Below are 15,259 nucleotides of genomic sequence, written 5' to 3' on the forward strand. Positions count from 1 at the left end.
GCTATCCCTCTCCCTCTCTCTCACTCTGTCCTTCTTTCTCCCTCATCCTTAAACTCCTATCCTCTCTATTGCTATCACTCCTCTTCTATTCCTCACTCACTTCCCCTGTGTCTTAATTTTCTTATTTCTCCCTCACTCGTCTTTCCTCTTCCTTATACTACTTCCCTAACTGTCTCTGTTGTTCACTCACCATCACTACCTTTCTCCCTCTGTACTTCATTCTATCTCCTTGGTCTTCTTACTACATTGCTACTCTTCAACAAACTTCACATCTGAGTCAGATGATGAAGTTATTTTACTCCCCCACTCTCATTCACTCCATTTCTCTCCGTCTCACTGAGTGTAACCGCCTTACTCCCTCTCAGTCACTTGCTCTCCCTCTCTTTCTCTCTCACACACTCTCTCTCTCTCTCTCTCTCTTCCTCACCCTTCTTGTCTCTCTCTTTCTTTTTCCTTCACTCTTACTTTTTTCCTCTCTCTTAATCTCCTTCCTTCTCTCTCATTCCCCTTCCCTCACCCTCATACACCTAACCTGAGTGTCACTGCACTTCACTCACCGTCACTACCCTTCCCCACTCCACTTCCTCCTGTCTGTATTTTTTACGCTTTCACTTTCCCGTTCCCTTTTCCTCACTCCCCCTCGCTCTCCTTCTGTGACTCTATTCTTTACTCCCCTTGTCTCACTCCCCTTTTCTAAGTTCCTCCATCCCCTCACTCCACTTTTCTCTCCATCACTCCCCATCTCTCACTTTCCATTACTCCCCTTCCCTCACCCTCATACCCCTTCCCTCACTGTGACTCCACTTCTCTTACCTTCACTCCCTTCACTCTGCTCTACTTCTCCCTTTCCATCTCTTGCTCCCCTTCTCTGTCTCTGTTCCATGCTCCCCTTTTCTCACTCCTCGTCTCTCACTTTTCTTTCCTTACTGCCCTTCCCTTGCTCTTTCTCTCCACTTACCTCACTCCCCTACCCTTAGTCCCCTTGTTTCAGTCACTCTTTGACTCCCCTTTTCTCACTCACCATACTACCCTTCCCTCACTCATTCCATCAGTCCTTTCCTCCTTTTCACTCAGTCATTTCAGTCATTCATTTATACACTACACTTTCATTTAAAAAAGTATGACACAGTATATAAAAGATATAGCTCTTTGAGAAGGGAGGTTAGTTCTGAAAATAACAGTTTTTTTTGTCTTTTTTGTTTTGTTTTGTTTTTAGTTTTTTAACCATTTTATATTTTTATGGGATTTTTCTTCAAACAAAAACAGTAAACAGGTAACAAAAAATTGTTCAACTGGAACAAAAGTAAAAAATGAAAAAAATTATGTGCGGCTGCATACGTGCTGTGAGATCCTGATGTCGATCAAGTCCACACTTTGCTCTCCGAAACATATAATTTCATTGCACTCATTACAAGAAATATGAACTTTGGCAAAATTTGGACGGAGGTCCAGTTGTCTTGTAGATGGCGATTGTACTGCCGAAGAGGTGCTCGGGCCAGCAGGTGGAAGCTCCCAGGCCACAGCTCTAGTTGCTGCACGTGCATAATTGATTGGATGCACGTTTTTCACATGCCTTACCATTGTATGGATGCTAAAGGAGTACGTCTTTTTGGGGTCTACTCTAGATAAAACAGTGCCGCAGATGACACAGGTCACTTTGGGTGCGTTTACTTTTTTTTACCCCTCCGGGAATGTAAAAAATTGCCAAATGAAAGACAGTTTCTTCTTGTCCTTTGGAGGCTCTACAACAAAGGTTTCAACCTCACTATCCGAAGAAGACTGCTGTTGGGCCATGTTGGAATAGGATTGCAGCAGGATGTCTGTGCAAGTCCTTCTCCCAACAAAGTAAAAGAGATAGTGATGGAAGGGGGTGGGGTGTATGAAGATTCTAGAACAGAAACTGCTATGAACCAATCAAAAGTGTTGTTTTCAAGTCACACCACTTTCCGTGCGCGCACCGCACGCATGCACGCACGGTGCGCAACCGTCGCTTCAAAATGGCGTTTTGTCCAATTTTCGAAAAAGTTTCAAAACGTGAAAAGAAGGCAAGGAAGAGACTCCCTGACCCCCTACGCTTTCTCAGGGGGTCCCTGAGAGACTCCGATGGTCAAAAAAACCCATTTTTTTTAAAGAAACAAATCGCAAGGTGCGCGCACGTGGCGCGCACCCACAAGGCAGAAGTCACTCAAAAACAATAGTGGAGAACGTGAAAAGGAGGCAGGGTAGAGACTCCCTGACCCCTAGGCTTTCTCAGGGCATCCCTGAAGGACCCCAAAAGGCCAAAAAAAAATATATTTTTAAAAACAAATCGCGAGGTGCGCGCACGTGGTGCACACCCACGAGGAAGAAGTCACTCAAAAACAATACTGGAGAACGTGAAAAGGAGGCAGGGTAAAGACTCCCTGACCCCTTAGGCTTTCTCAGGGGGACCCTGAAGGACCCAAAAAGGCAAAAAAATAAGTAAAAAAAAAAAAAAAAAAATTGCAAGGTGCACGCACGTGGCGCGTACCCTCAAGGCAGAAGTCAGTCAAAAACAAAAGTGGAGAACGTGAAAAAGAGGCAGGGTAGAGACTCCCTGACCCCATAGGCTTTCTCATGGGGTCCCTAAAGGACTCCACAGGGCAAACAAAAACTTTTTTTTAAAGAAAAATTTGCATGTGCGTGCACGTTTAAAAAAAATCAGAAAAAAAAGTAAATAACAAATTTGAGTGTTTATTGTTGATTGAAGATGTAGACTATATTGTTGAACTTTAACCAAATCATAAAAATTAGCTGTGCCATTGCATATTACTGGATACAGTCAATCTATTATAATATACAACGACAGTTTGTGAAAAATAAATATATAAAAAATATAAAATTGATACAGTAATGAGCATGGTAAAAACTTTAGAAATTCTCTAAAAAAACATATGTTTCAGACCAGATATAGTTAGAAATTAGGGTTTAAAAAACCTTACAAATTCACTGAGAAAACCATAGGTTTCACACACGTTATAGTTAGGAATTAGCATTTAAAAAACCTTGCAAATTCACAGAAAAAACCATAGGTTTCACACACGTTATAGTTAGGAATTAGTATTTAAAAAACCTTGCAAATTCACAGAAAAAACCATAGGTTTCACATACGTTATAGTTAGGAATTAGCATTTAAAAAACCTTAGAAATTCACAGAAAAAACCATAGGTTTCACACACGTTATAGTTAGCTGGACATTTCACTCATACAAAACCATTGAAATTCCCCCGTTATAGTTAGTTCAGCTATCTATAACTCGCGCGACCGCAATGCACTGCTGATGACGTCACATATTACATCACTCATGACATGGTCAGTGACATCACTCATGATGTCACTGACCATGTCATGAGTGTGTACTATTTACACCCATAAGCTTGGTAATAGTTGTGAGTAGAGTACAGTCTCTTCCCACACCGTACTTTGCACACCTATTATCAGAAAGAGGGGTGTTAGCAGGGAGGACAGTCCCTCTCTACTCACTACTACACGCACCCGCCATCTGAGAGAGAGGTGTCAGCGCAGAGGTCAGTCTCTCGGAAAAAACCCTACTATGCATAGCCATCATCTGAGAGAGGGGTCTAAAGGACAGGCCTATCATTTTCCACACAGTTCTATGCACATCTGTCAGAGAGGGGTTTCTGTGGAGAGGCCAGTCTCTGTCCACACACTCTACCATGCACACTTGTCATCTAAGTGAGAGATCTGATAGGAAAGGCCAGTTCCTCCCCATGCACTACTATGTACACCTGTCATTTGTGAGAGAGATGTGAAAAGACAGGCCTGTTATTCTACAGACACTGCAACACACACCTGTTATCTGAGATAGTGCTCTAAAAGGAGAGGCCAGTCCATCTGCAAACCCCACTACGCACACTCGTCATCTGAGAGAGAGTCTCAGCGGAGAGGCCAGTCTCTCTCCACACACCTTACCATGCACACCCTTAATCAGAGAGAGTCCGGAAGAAGAGGGCTGTCCCTCTTCACTCATTACTTTGCACACCTGTCATCTCAGAGAGAGGTCTGAGAGGAGAGGGCAGTCCCTCCCCATTCACTACTATGTACACCCATCATCTTAAAGAGAGGTCTCAAAGGAGAGTTTGCTACACCCTACTATGAATATCTTATATTAACGAGCTATGCACCCCAAATGCTCAATTTCAGCCAACATTCCATGGGAGGGGGTGTAACTCTACAATAGATCTTACTCTTCTATCAAAAACTCATGCCCGGATAGTGACCTCCTGGGAAACATTGGATGCCATTTACGGAGATCATTACCCAATCTCCTTTTCTATAAAACTAGAGGGGCAAGCACAGGCCCGGGGGGAATTTTTTTTATATCAAGCAGAAATCAACTTAGGACGCAAAAACGGTTATTCCATTAAATGGAATAAGGTGGATCCAGTGAAACTATTATCAAACTTATTAGTGAATACCAGGGAAGAAATCTACACCTGTCTGTCTCTTACAGAAACCCCTGCAAAAGTTCTGGGCTCCTTCCTAAAAATCCAAATAGAAATAAAAAAGCTCCTGACTAGGGAATACCGCTCCGCACCTAACCGACTAAACGGCTGGTTTGATAACACCTGCGCTAAAGCACTTAAAGCTTTAATAAAGGCACTGTGTACATCTCCGAGATCCGAGAACGAGATCCGCCTAGCCAGAAAGTTATACACTAGGGTAGTCAAAACTAGGAAACAATCCCTGAAATCTGATGCATGGTCAGCCTTGGTTAATGGCTCAAAAAACCGGGATATGACCGCCTTCTGGAAGGCTGTCAATGCTCCTCACTTGCAGAATAAGCAGACAGACACATTAGATATCGCCATCAATGGCAAATCCTAGGTAAAGCACTTCAAAGGTCTTTATGATAAAGCAAATCCCCCCGTCCCTGTATCCTCCACTTTAGCATCATCAGCTGAGGACTATGATACCCCCACTGCGGATGTATTCCCCCTGGGCATCACCTTTACCTGCGAAGAGGTCACTGCTGCAATTAAACAAAGTCCCTCAGGTAAAGCCCCGGGCCCGGACGGGGTTCCAATAGATGTTTTTAAAACTAAAATTGATCTCTGGGCCCCATGTTAGTCAATGTCCTGAATAGTTCAAACTCCCATAGTTTTATATCTACCTGGACCGTAGCAATAGTCGTTCCTATCTTCAAAAAAGGAGATAGGAACGACCCTATTTGCTATCGGCCAATTTCCCTCCTCGATGCCTTAATGAAGGTAGCAGGCCGCATAATTTTAAATCGAATACAAAGTTGGGCGGAGGAGGGTGACATTATTTCCGGCCTCGAGTACGGATTCAGAACTGGAAAAGGCAGAGTTGAACAGGGATTAAATCTGGCCCTGGTCATATCAAAGTATACTCAAGCCAAGAAGGGTAACCTTTACATTACTTTTGTCGACTTGAGTTCAGACTTCAACTGCGTGGACCACAATAACTTGTGGTCTACACTCTCTGATTTGGGCATAGATGACCAAATCCTTACCTTCATCAAGGAATTATACAGGGACGCAGGAGCCAGGGTAAGGTACGGCACTCACGGAGAATGCTCAGACAAGTTCCCTATTAGGAGGGGTGTGAGACAGGGGTGCATATTAGCACCCCTACTATTCACCCTATACATAAATTCCATAGGCAACTACCTAAAAGAGTCACAGTTCGATTATCCAGCGATCAGCGGGCAGCCGGTGCCAATACTTCTCTATGCAGACGACGCTGCCATCATGTCTCGAACCAAGGTAGGCCTACAGAGGGCCGTACTGAAGTTCTCAAACTATATGCAAGATAAGGGCCTAAGTATAAACATCACGAAAACTTTTACTATGGCCTCTGTAAATGGTCCTAACAAAAAGTACCCTGCTCAATATTCCTTGAGGGTAGGAGGATTGAGACCACCGACCACTTCTCCTACCTAGGAATAAATTTTGATAGGAGAGGTAACTGGCACACCGCCATGAGAGCAAGAAACTTAGCGTTCTCGCGTGCTGTAGGCGCCCTGAACAACTTTGCGGCTAAAGTAGGAGATAGACCCGTGAAGGAACTGACCATAATCTATAAGGCTAAATGCATTTCCACTGCAGTATATGGGGCAGGTATCTGGGGAATCGATAATTCATCGTCGATTCAACTAACTGAGAATCAGTATCTCAGATACCTGCTTGGGGTCCCCAAATCTTCAGCAACCTACCTACACACATTGAACTGGGCCTATCGTACATCTTAGACGCCATAAAAATTGCGCCCATACTATTATGGCACAAGGTGTGGGTTACGCCGGAGACCTCCTTAAACCGTAATTTAATATCCGACTGTTTGATCCTAGATGGTGTTAGCAACATTAAATGGCTGTCATACGTTAAAAACCTGATGACTGAAACCTTCCAGTATGGAGATGGTAGCAAGAAATTATTTGAAAAAAACAGCTCTGGAATACTTAGCCAATAACAGATGGGATAAGGAAAAAACTGAAAACTCAGTCTTGGATACCAGCTAATCACCGTCAATAAAGGACCTCAACTGTACCTTACAAGCGATTTTAACTGTTACTCTAGAATGTTACTGACCTGTTTTAGGTTTGGTACTTTCTTTCGTTTAATTACCTTTCCAGTCTGTAACATTTGGTCAAGGGAGAAACTCACCTGCCCATGCGATGAAATCTCCGCCCAATGAAACATACATTGCATCCTTTTCTGTAAATTTTATTCAGCTCCCAGGGCGGCCTTACTGAAACCAATCTTAAAGGCATGGGGCTACCGTACATGTAGAGCTGCCTTCATCAGACTGCAACAGTTAGAAAATGCCACTGTCTTACAAGCTGTATCGAGTTTTTTAAAACTATTGATTAAGTTCAGGAACTCAATGTGATGAACTTTGTAAATTGACTGCATTTTAGATTCTTTTTAACAACATTCTTGGTATTACTAGATTTTAATGATGGTGCATGTACAAACCTTGTTCTTCGTTCACGCTGTATCTTATGTGCTATCAACCTTTTAAATGTATGCTTTTATGATTTCAAATATGAATTTCGAATAAAGCTTTTTGAATTTGAATTTGAATTTGAATACCTGTCATCTGAGAGAGAGGTCTGTAGGAGAGGCCAGTCCCATGGCACACCCTACTTTGGACACTCATTTTGCAAGACAGGGGTCTCAATGGAGAGGCCAGTCCCTGCACATGCCCTACTATGCATAGTTATTATCTGAGAGTTTTGGAAGCAGAGAGTAGTCCCTCCTCATACTCCAGTATACACATCCATTATCCAAAAGAGGATTTTTAGTGGAGAGACTAGTGATTCCTATATACCACTATTTCTTTACAATTATCTTGTGAGAGTAGAGGGCAAGCTTCAGGGAGGGAGTCTTGGTGCATGAAGTTTGTGCAATCTCGTAAAACATTAGCGCGTCCAGAATGGAACATTGCTGAGCCTGTGGCAAAGTGTTTTTACTATTCCACAAGAGTCGTGGGGAATCATAAGGGAATAAGTTAAAAAAGGGCAAAATCTCAACCAAGAGTTACCAATCTTATTACATGCTGTGATGTTATTGTTTGCAAAATCAGAGAAAACTTGGTTTTCTCTTGGTGTTTTGGAGGAGAAGGAAGTCTGTTTGAGTAGTGCTCAGGAGAGGCGAATTTGTGTGGAACTGGTGTCTTCATCTGTATTAAAGAAAGAACTTCAAGTTCAGAAATGTAATAATATATTTTATAAACTTAATTGTGAAGTGTCAGTAAGTGTATTAGTGTTGGTAATCTTATCCTACACCAAGTTTACAGAGTGAAAAGCTGTTTGGGGATGTGTCAATATATTATAACATTTGAGAGGTACACATTATAATGCAGAGAGCTGTGGGCAAAGTTTGCTGATTCTATAGGAAAATGAAGTGTTCCAACTCTATGTGCTTGTATGTAAAGAAAACAGTGTTTTTAAAACAAAGAAAATGGAATGTGTTAATAGAAGCCCTAATGTTTTCATGAACCTCACTGTATATATACTCTAGCCTTATTATATGTTTGAGTGCTAATATTACTATTTCTAGAACTGGTATCAATTTATGATATATCTTTCCCCGTGTTAACATGTGAGATAACAATGTATACCTCATGTTGATTCAGCAATTATTCAGTATGATGTATAATATTGATGTCTAATCAAGTGTAAAATGTCACTTGTTTCTAGCCCTGACGAAGTCCTTGGGCTTATTAGCCGGACGAAACACGTGTTGGCAATGAAGCAATGAAATACAAGTTAAGGAAATGATGTGAAGAGTTGTGTACAGCGACTGCATTTGATTTGTGAAGAAATAAAGAAGAAAATACTTTGAAAATCACTTTATTGGAGTATCAGCAAAATTCTTTGATTGGACTCTATTGATTTTCTTTACAGAATATAGTAAAGCATGAATGTTATGATTTCTTTACTACTATGTGACTTTTATATGTTTCAGTTATTTTCAATTTTTTTAGGAGGAAAATGGAAAACAGACCATGTGAGAAAATATATGGAGGAGAAAACAAATTCTTGTTCACTTTTGAAAAAAACAATAAATAATGACTGGGGAAAGAGAAGGAAAACACTATTCACTGGAGAAATGATAATGTTTGTATTGCATGGAGGACATTTGTGATCTTGCACAAGCTTGTGCTGTGTGGTCTACTGGTCTCTGAGGAAATAACTAACTGCTTACATAAGCAGCACAATTTTGCTTTGAGGTCAGCAGGATTATTGCCTTGTTCAGCAGTGAGTACCTGAGAAGGCACAGTGTATCCAGGTTTAAAAGATGTGGAAGCACATTAAGAGCACAGTAGTTCAGCAGCACAAGCTAACGCTGCCCAGGCTAGCCTTAGGAACTTCTTTTAAAACACTGTATGCATGAGAACCCACAATTAGACTTTTTTGATAGCTGGTCTCAAAACAAAGAACTGCCATACCAAATACTTTTTGGCAGGCTGAGGTGGTGCAGCTACACAACTCTGCAGATCATAATGTGATGAAGACATTATAAATTAGTAAAGTTGGTTGTTTTGTTTGTTCTATGATTGTTGATTTAGCTTGTCAATGTAGTTGTTGTCGTAGTTTTGTAATGTTCCTAAATTGTGTCTTTGTAATAAAAAGGTTTAAAGTTACTGCTCATGTGTTTGATCAATAGTTGTTATAGATTTGAATAATATTAGAGTTTTGTAATGTTGACTAATACTGATAGTTCCATTTTCAGAATGTACAGAAGTGCTTCTGCATGTGTATATATATATATATACTTATATATATATATATCTCGATACAGCACTATGCATTTTATTTATACTAGAGAGAATTGTTAATTGAAATGGCAATTATTTGAATACTCAAGTATGGTGACTTCTCATACCGTAGTGGGGTCTCACTAGAGAGATCAGTCCTTGTGTTCACTATGGTATACAGACCTGTCATGTAAGAGAGAGGCTTTGGCACAGAGGCCAGCGCCTCATTATATTCTACTATGCACAGCAATCACCCGGTGGATATTTGATTGTGGAGAGGGCAGTTCTTTTGCACATTTTACTATATATGCTTGTGACTCTGGAAAGAAGTCTCAGGGGAAAAGTCAGTCCCTGTGCACACCCTGCTGTACCTCACTGGCCCACTTGAAGGAGGTCGGAGGTAGAGGTGAGTGTGTCTCAACATTCAACTATCCACACCAATCAAACAAGACGCAGTTCTCAGCATAGAGGATACATTTCTATACCCTACTATGCACTTTGCACTAATGTACCCTACTTTGCACATATATTTCTCTGGAAAGATGCCTCAGCTGACAGGGCAGTCTGTTTGCATATCATAGTCTCTATAGTTGGTATGCAAGTCAGACTTCTCAGTGTAGAGGTAATTTAATTCCTACACCTTACTTGTATATCTGTCATCCTGACAAGAGCGGTGGCCAGAGATGTAAGATTTACAGCCTAATTTGCACACCCATTATCCAAGACACAGATCACTGTAGAGTGCCAGTCTCTCCTCACACTGTACTAGGAAGACTTATCATAAAAGAGAGATATGTCAGCAAACAGGGAATTTCTTCCCCAGTCTACTATGCATACCAGTTAGCATGGGAAGAGGTATGAGCAGAGAGATACATATTTCTCAAACCCTACGTCAGACAACCCTCACCTTGGTAAGCTGTGTTAGCGGACAGGTCACTCTTTTCGCAGACACTACTATATATCCCTGTTGGTTATGGTAGAGGAGTCAGCAAAGAGGCCACTCCTTGCCAACACCATACTGCAAATACATGTTGGCCTGGAGATAGGTGTTAATGAACAGAATTGTCTGTCATCCTGGGGAGAGCTATGTCTAGACAGTCAAATAGATTCTCACAATCTAATATATGTTATTTTCCTGGGGAGAGGTCTCAGTGGGGAGGCGAGGGCTTGTTGTACTTCCTATGGAATACAAAGGTCTTACAAGTGAGGTGAGCAGCTTCCCCACCCCACTATGCATACTGCTGAGCCTGAGGAAAGGTGTGAGTGGAGAGGCAGTATCTCTGTATACCCTATTCTACACACTGGCTACCTTCATGCAAGGTCTCACTGGAGAGGCCAGTCTTTGTCCATAAACTACTATATATAGTTGTTAGGCTGTGGAGAGGTGTCAGTATGATCCCAGTGTCTCCTTACACCCTACTGTGCACTCTTGTTAAACTGAGACAACGTCTCATTTGAGAGTCTACTTTCTCCCACAGCCTGTTAATGGGCAATATAAGGCATAAGTACTGTAATACAGGAAGGTGTAACTTCTTCCTCCCCAAAAAAGTTTGCGATCTCACTAGACTGTTGCAGCAATGTAAAATAAATAATGAAGTAGTAAATGGACTTAAAGTACATAAATGAGTAGTAAAGTGTGCTATGTATCAATGTTTGTCTCAGGCTGATAAAACAAGAGGGAGTTTTTCTTAAATTTACGTGATTTCTTTCCCTCACAATTATATAATTGATTGCATTTCAATCAATCAATCAGGGATTTATTGAGTGCACTACTCTCCCGTGAGGGTCTCAAGGTGCTGGGGGGGGGGGGGGGGATTTGGACATTTCGTTAATCTAAACACACTGTTACTATTCTGGTGTATGTAACTTATACATACATCAGGATGTGTGCAGTAAAAATGCTAAGTTCATTATAAAAAGTATGCTTTCATAAGAGTTTTACAAGATCAAACAAGGAAGCACCGCCTTCTCTGACTGCATGTGTGGGATTTCATTTCTGGCACTTGCAAGAGTCTTGTGAGAGCTTTGGGGAAAGCAAGAAATTGGAAATATAATACACACAACATAGATCATGAAACTATAAGGCAGCTGTGAAAAGAGCCATTCTTGTTAACAGTTTTCAACAACTGTAAAAAAATTGTGTTTTCAAGCATTTCTAATATTTTTTTGGTATTTAAAAAAAAGGTATGACAAAAACATACAACTTGAAGCTTTAAACAAACACCACTGCATCTCCTTATAAACAAAAAGGAGAAAAACATACAAAAAACTGATTAAAAAAAATAAACAACTGCCTAAGGGGATCACTTTTGCTCTTGGACAAACTTCTCCTGAGCAGACCTGCTTTTCGCTGATAAAAAATTATCTAGTTGCACAAGCAGCAAAATAGCACTTTATTTAAAAAAAAGCAGGGTTACAGTCTGCTTGTGCACATAGACCCTGCACATGCACAGTGTCTCCTGGAGCTAATGATTTTGAAGCCCCTGTAGAGTTGTCTAGCTCTGCCGCATGAGACAAATCTGCCCATGCAAGCCTTTGTGGATGCATTGACTTCAGGTATCGCCACATCCCTGTGGTACTCATGCTAAATTGTTTATTTCTGCTCCTCCAGCTGAACACTTTGATGCAAAGATATAGGTAACAAACCTCGTAGAAACTATCTTGGCACCTGGCCTCTATTTCAAAGAATTTCCACACCTAGGATTCCTTAGGTGGCTGACATGTCTGAGCTGTTGCAGAAGCCTCTTGCTGTTCATCTGAATCTGATGAAGACATCTTTGTGAAGAGTGCAAACAGGAAAGAAGAGGAAGCCAAATATGTCTATTCTCACTAAAATTCAATAGCGAAATAATGCAAAAGGGATGGAATATTTTCCTTCTAAATACAGGCATCCTTATTAACCAATCACAATCCTTCCATACGATATGGTTACTCTGCATTTAGGGCAGCCACTGTACCCACAATACACTCAGAGATAGAGGTATGCTGAAGCAAAGTGGAGTTTTCCAACAATCAACTGTGTATAAAAACGGACTTTTTGGCATCCTATTTCGCGTCCAAGAGCGTTCCCGTAAAATCCGGCACACCTGTCAAGAAGGCTTTGACACTCAGGATTTTAGACTGTAATGTCAAAAATCCACCTCGTGTCACATTCTCAGCGGCTCAGATGAGTCATATTGGCCCATTCAGGGAGGCCTAATGTTTGCTCTTGGAAGGCATTTCACACTTTTTCCACAGTGACTCAAATGTTAATCGGAGGTTGGGATGAGTATAACAGCAAATTAGCCTCCAGGAACTTCAGACTGGAAAAATATTACTTTCTAAAAGTTACTTTTCCCTAATATTTAATAAAAATCTAACTTCACCATCAAATTGGATTTTAAATAATTAAAAATAGTTGTTTAATTCCTTTTCTATATAGTCCCAGTCCGAATATACAGTATTAGTTTTTTAATCTGTACACTTGATTTCTACATATGACACATAGGCCCGCACAGTGATATACAGCTTTTGGATGCTCGTCACTGTAAGGACATGTTAAAATTAACTTTCTACATTTCCCAAATTTGAATACCATGCACCCGACCTTTTGAACTGCAAGGCCTGCATAGGGGTGATTTATTAATATTTAAAAGGGATATTGGACATGTCAAAAGGGTTTTATTTGATAGGTCAGACTGTGGTGTTCACACTGCCACAGGTAGGCTACACAGGTAGACCAGAAGCCACATTTTACAATCATATTGTAGTGGATTGCACAATAGGTGCTGCAGAACTGTACTGACATATAACTTAGAGGCCCTAGGTAAATTTTGGACCTTATACTAGGGACTTGCAGGAAAGGTAAATATACCAATTAGGAATATGCCAATTCGACTATGTTTTAAGGGGGTGCACAGGCACTTTACCAGTGGTCAGCAGGGTTAAAGTGCACAGTGTTCTCAAGCCAGCAAAAATATAGTGTCCAGCAAAAAGCAGATTTCCTACATCTGTTTTTCATTCATGAACTTTTTCTGTATTGGGGCTGCATTATTCAAAAGAGGTCTTACTGCCGGTAGGGATTAGTCATAACCAGCCATACCAAATCTGATTGATCCTATATTTTTTATGATTATTGGTTTCTCCCAGAGGATCATGCGATTTTTTCCTTGTACCTGATTGCAAAGCATGCAAAGACAGTGGTAACATACTTTTTTATCAAGTACCGGGCTGAAGCAGACCAAGACCTATACCTAATTCAAGATATCTAGTGTTGTTTTTTATTTCTTCCGCACAATGTTATTCATTAATCCAGCACTATGTGCGTTCTGAACTGTTAATGTTTTTGTGCATGTGTTCAAATGTCTGTAATCTAAACCCAAACGGTATGTGTTGTCAGGTTTCATTATGGTAAACAAAGTGTTGTTCATTAGCGAGGTGCAAGCTTCAAGCACACCTTGGTATTCTAGTTGGTGTAAGATTTCTATGACCTGTTCCTTCTTCTCATTTTTAATAGGGCATAGTCTCTGTGGTGTTGGAGCAGTTTTTAATGGAATCTCGTGGTGTTTGGGATCAACGTCCCACCCTCATGGTTACGGTTTGATGCTAGAGCTAGTGCTTGCACCCACTCCTGTGCGTCTGAGTGTTTTAAAGGAACAGGAACAAGTTTGTAAAAGGCAGGCAAAATGACACTTTCAAATCCATTATAAATTCAGGAGGCCAATCATTTCTGCTAACAGGATGCCATATCCAAATGTCAAATTCTCCCAAAAGAGACCTTTAATTTTTCTTGAGATGTCCCCTTCTGTTTGAAGATTAATTTCTTGTAGACAGTGTGGGACGTTCCCTCTTGTTTCAGGTGTTTCCACCGTGATGTATTCATTCAATACTACGGTCACCAAAAATTCCTTCAGGTTCTGGCAAGCTATTGTTACTTCTGCCACACTGTATAGCATTGTCAGAATCCATTCCCCGTTCAGAAGCTGAGCGCTCAGCAGTGCTTAATTTGTAAAAAAAGAAGTGCAAGTGCTGAAAATGTTGCCAAGGAGGCCACCGCTCACGTCTTCCTCCGGTGAGCCCCACTTTCAACACTCTCACTGCCTCAGTCTCTATCTTCTAACCTTGATCTGTTGTCTGTCCCCTGAGTCTTTGCTCTAGGAGTTTATCCTCTCACCTCTCTAATTGCTTTCTATCACCTTTGTCACACCCTGTAGTTCTGATTTTCCCTCTATTCATTTTACCCTGGCCCTTTATTATCCTTACTTTTATCCATGCTCTGCTCTCTCTCCACTCGATCTTGGCTCTTTACTATCACTCTCTAGCAGTGATTAGCTGGGTCTCCATTTTATCATTTGTCTGCTATATTTTCTCTTCTTAATGCTCTCTTCTTCACATCATGGCTGCTTTCTCTTTGTATCTGATTTGCTCTCCTCCTTTTCTTCTCCTTTGCTCCATTTTATCTCTCTCCTCTCTTGTTGTTTCTTCTCCTTTGTACTCTTGCTGTCTCTCATCTCTAACACTGCTGATGCCTGTGACCCCTGTCATCAGCCTGTACATGTCCCTGCTATTTTAAACTCTGCGTTTTCCTGTTGTCATTCCTAAAGAAGTGGAAGATTACGTGTTTTACTTTCTTACCTACACCGAGTTGAAAAACAAAATGTACACCAAATAAAAATGCTTTTTTGCATATATTAATCAGTGTGGTATGACTGGGTTTATTGCGGAACACACGACTGCTTGAGCACAGCAGGTCATGTCATTGTTAGTGCTGCCTGTAATTAGTAGGTCAGGGATGACGATGGCATCGGCATCCACTGCTCATCTTCCTGTGATCCTGCCTGCTACAGCCCAGGCATTGTTCCCAGCAGTAATGCTGCCAATGCCGGTAAGTATAGCTGTGGTGCCTACTGGACTCACTCACGCTCAGCAATTACCATGCTGGGGTGCAGCACACAGATTCTACTGGTGACGCCATGGCGCACAAAAGTTGTGTTGGGCCCCAGCCGCATCGAGC

General features: G+C 41.2%; 1 long non-coding RNA gene across 1 annotated transcript in view; it reads left to right on the forward strand.

Moving 5' to 3' along the window:
* LOC144819476 (uncharacterized) overlaps positions 1-8,927 on the forward strand; it is a 309,601-nt gene extending 300,674 nt beyond the window's left edge. Inside the window, exon 3 of the long non-coding RNA XR_013607392.1 lies at positions 8,207-8,927. This is a non-coding gene — a long non-coding RNA (uncharacterized LOC144819476). The remainder of the gene's footprint in view (positions 1-8,206) is intronic.
* Positions 8,928-15,259: the final 6,332 nt, after the last annotated feature.

Source organism: Lissotriton helveticus, chromosome 2_1 (assembly GCF_964261635.1).
Source record: "Lissotriton helveticus chromosome 2_1, aLisHel1.1, whole genome shotgun sequence".
Lineage (NCBI taxonomy): Eukaryota > Metazoa > Chordata > Amphibia > Caudata > Salamandridae > Lissotriton > Lissotriton helveticus.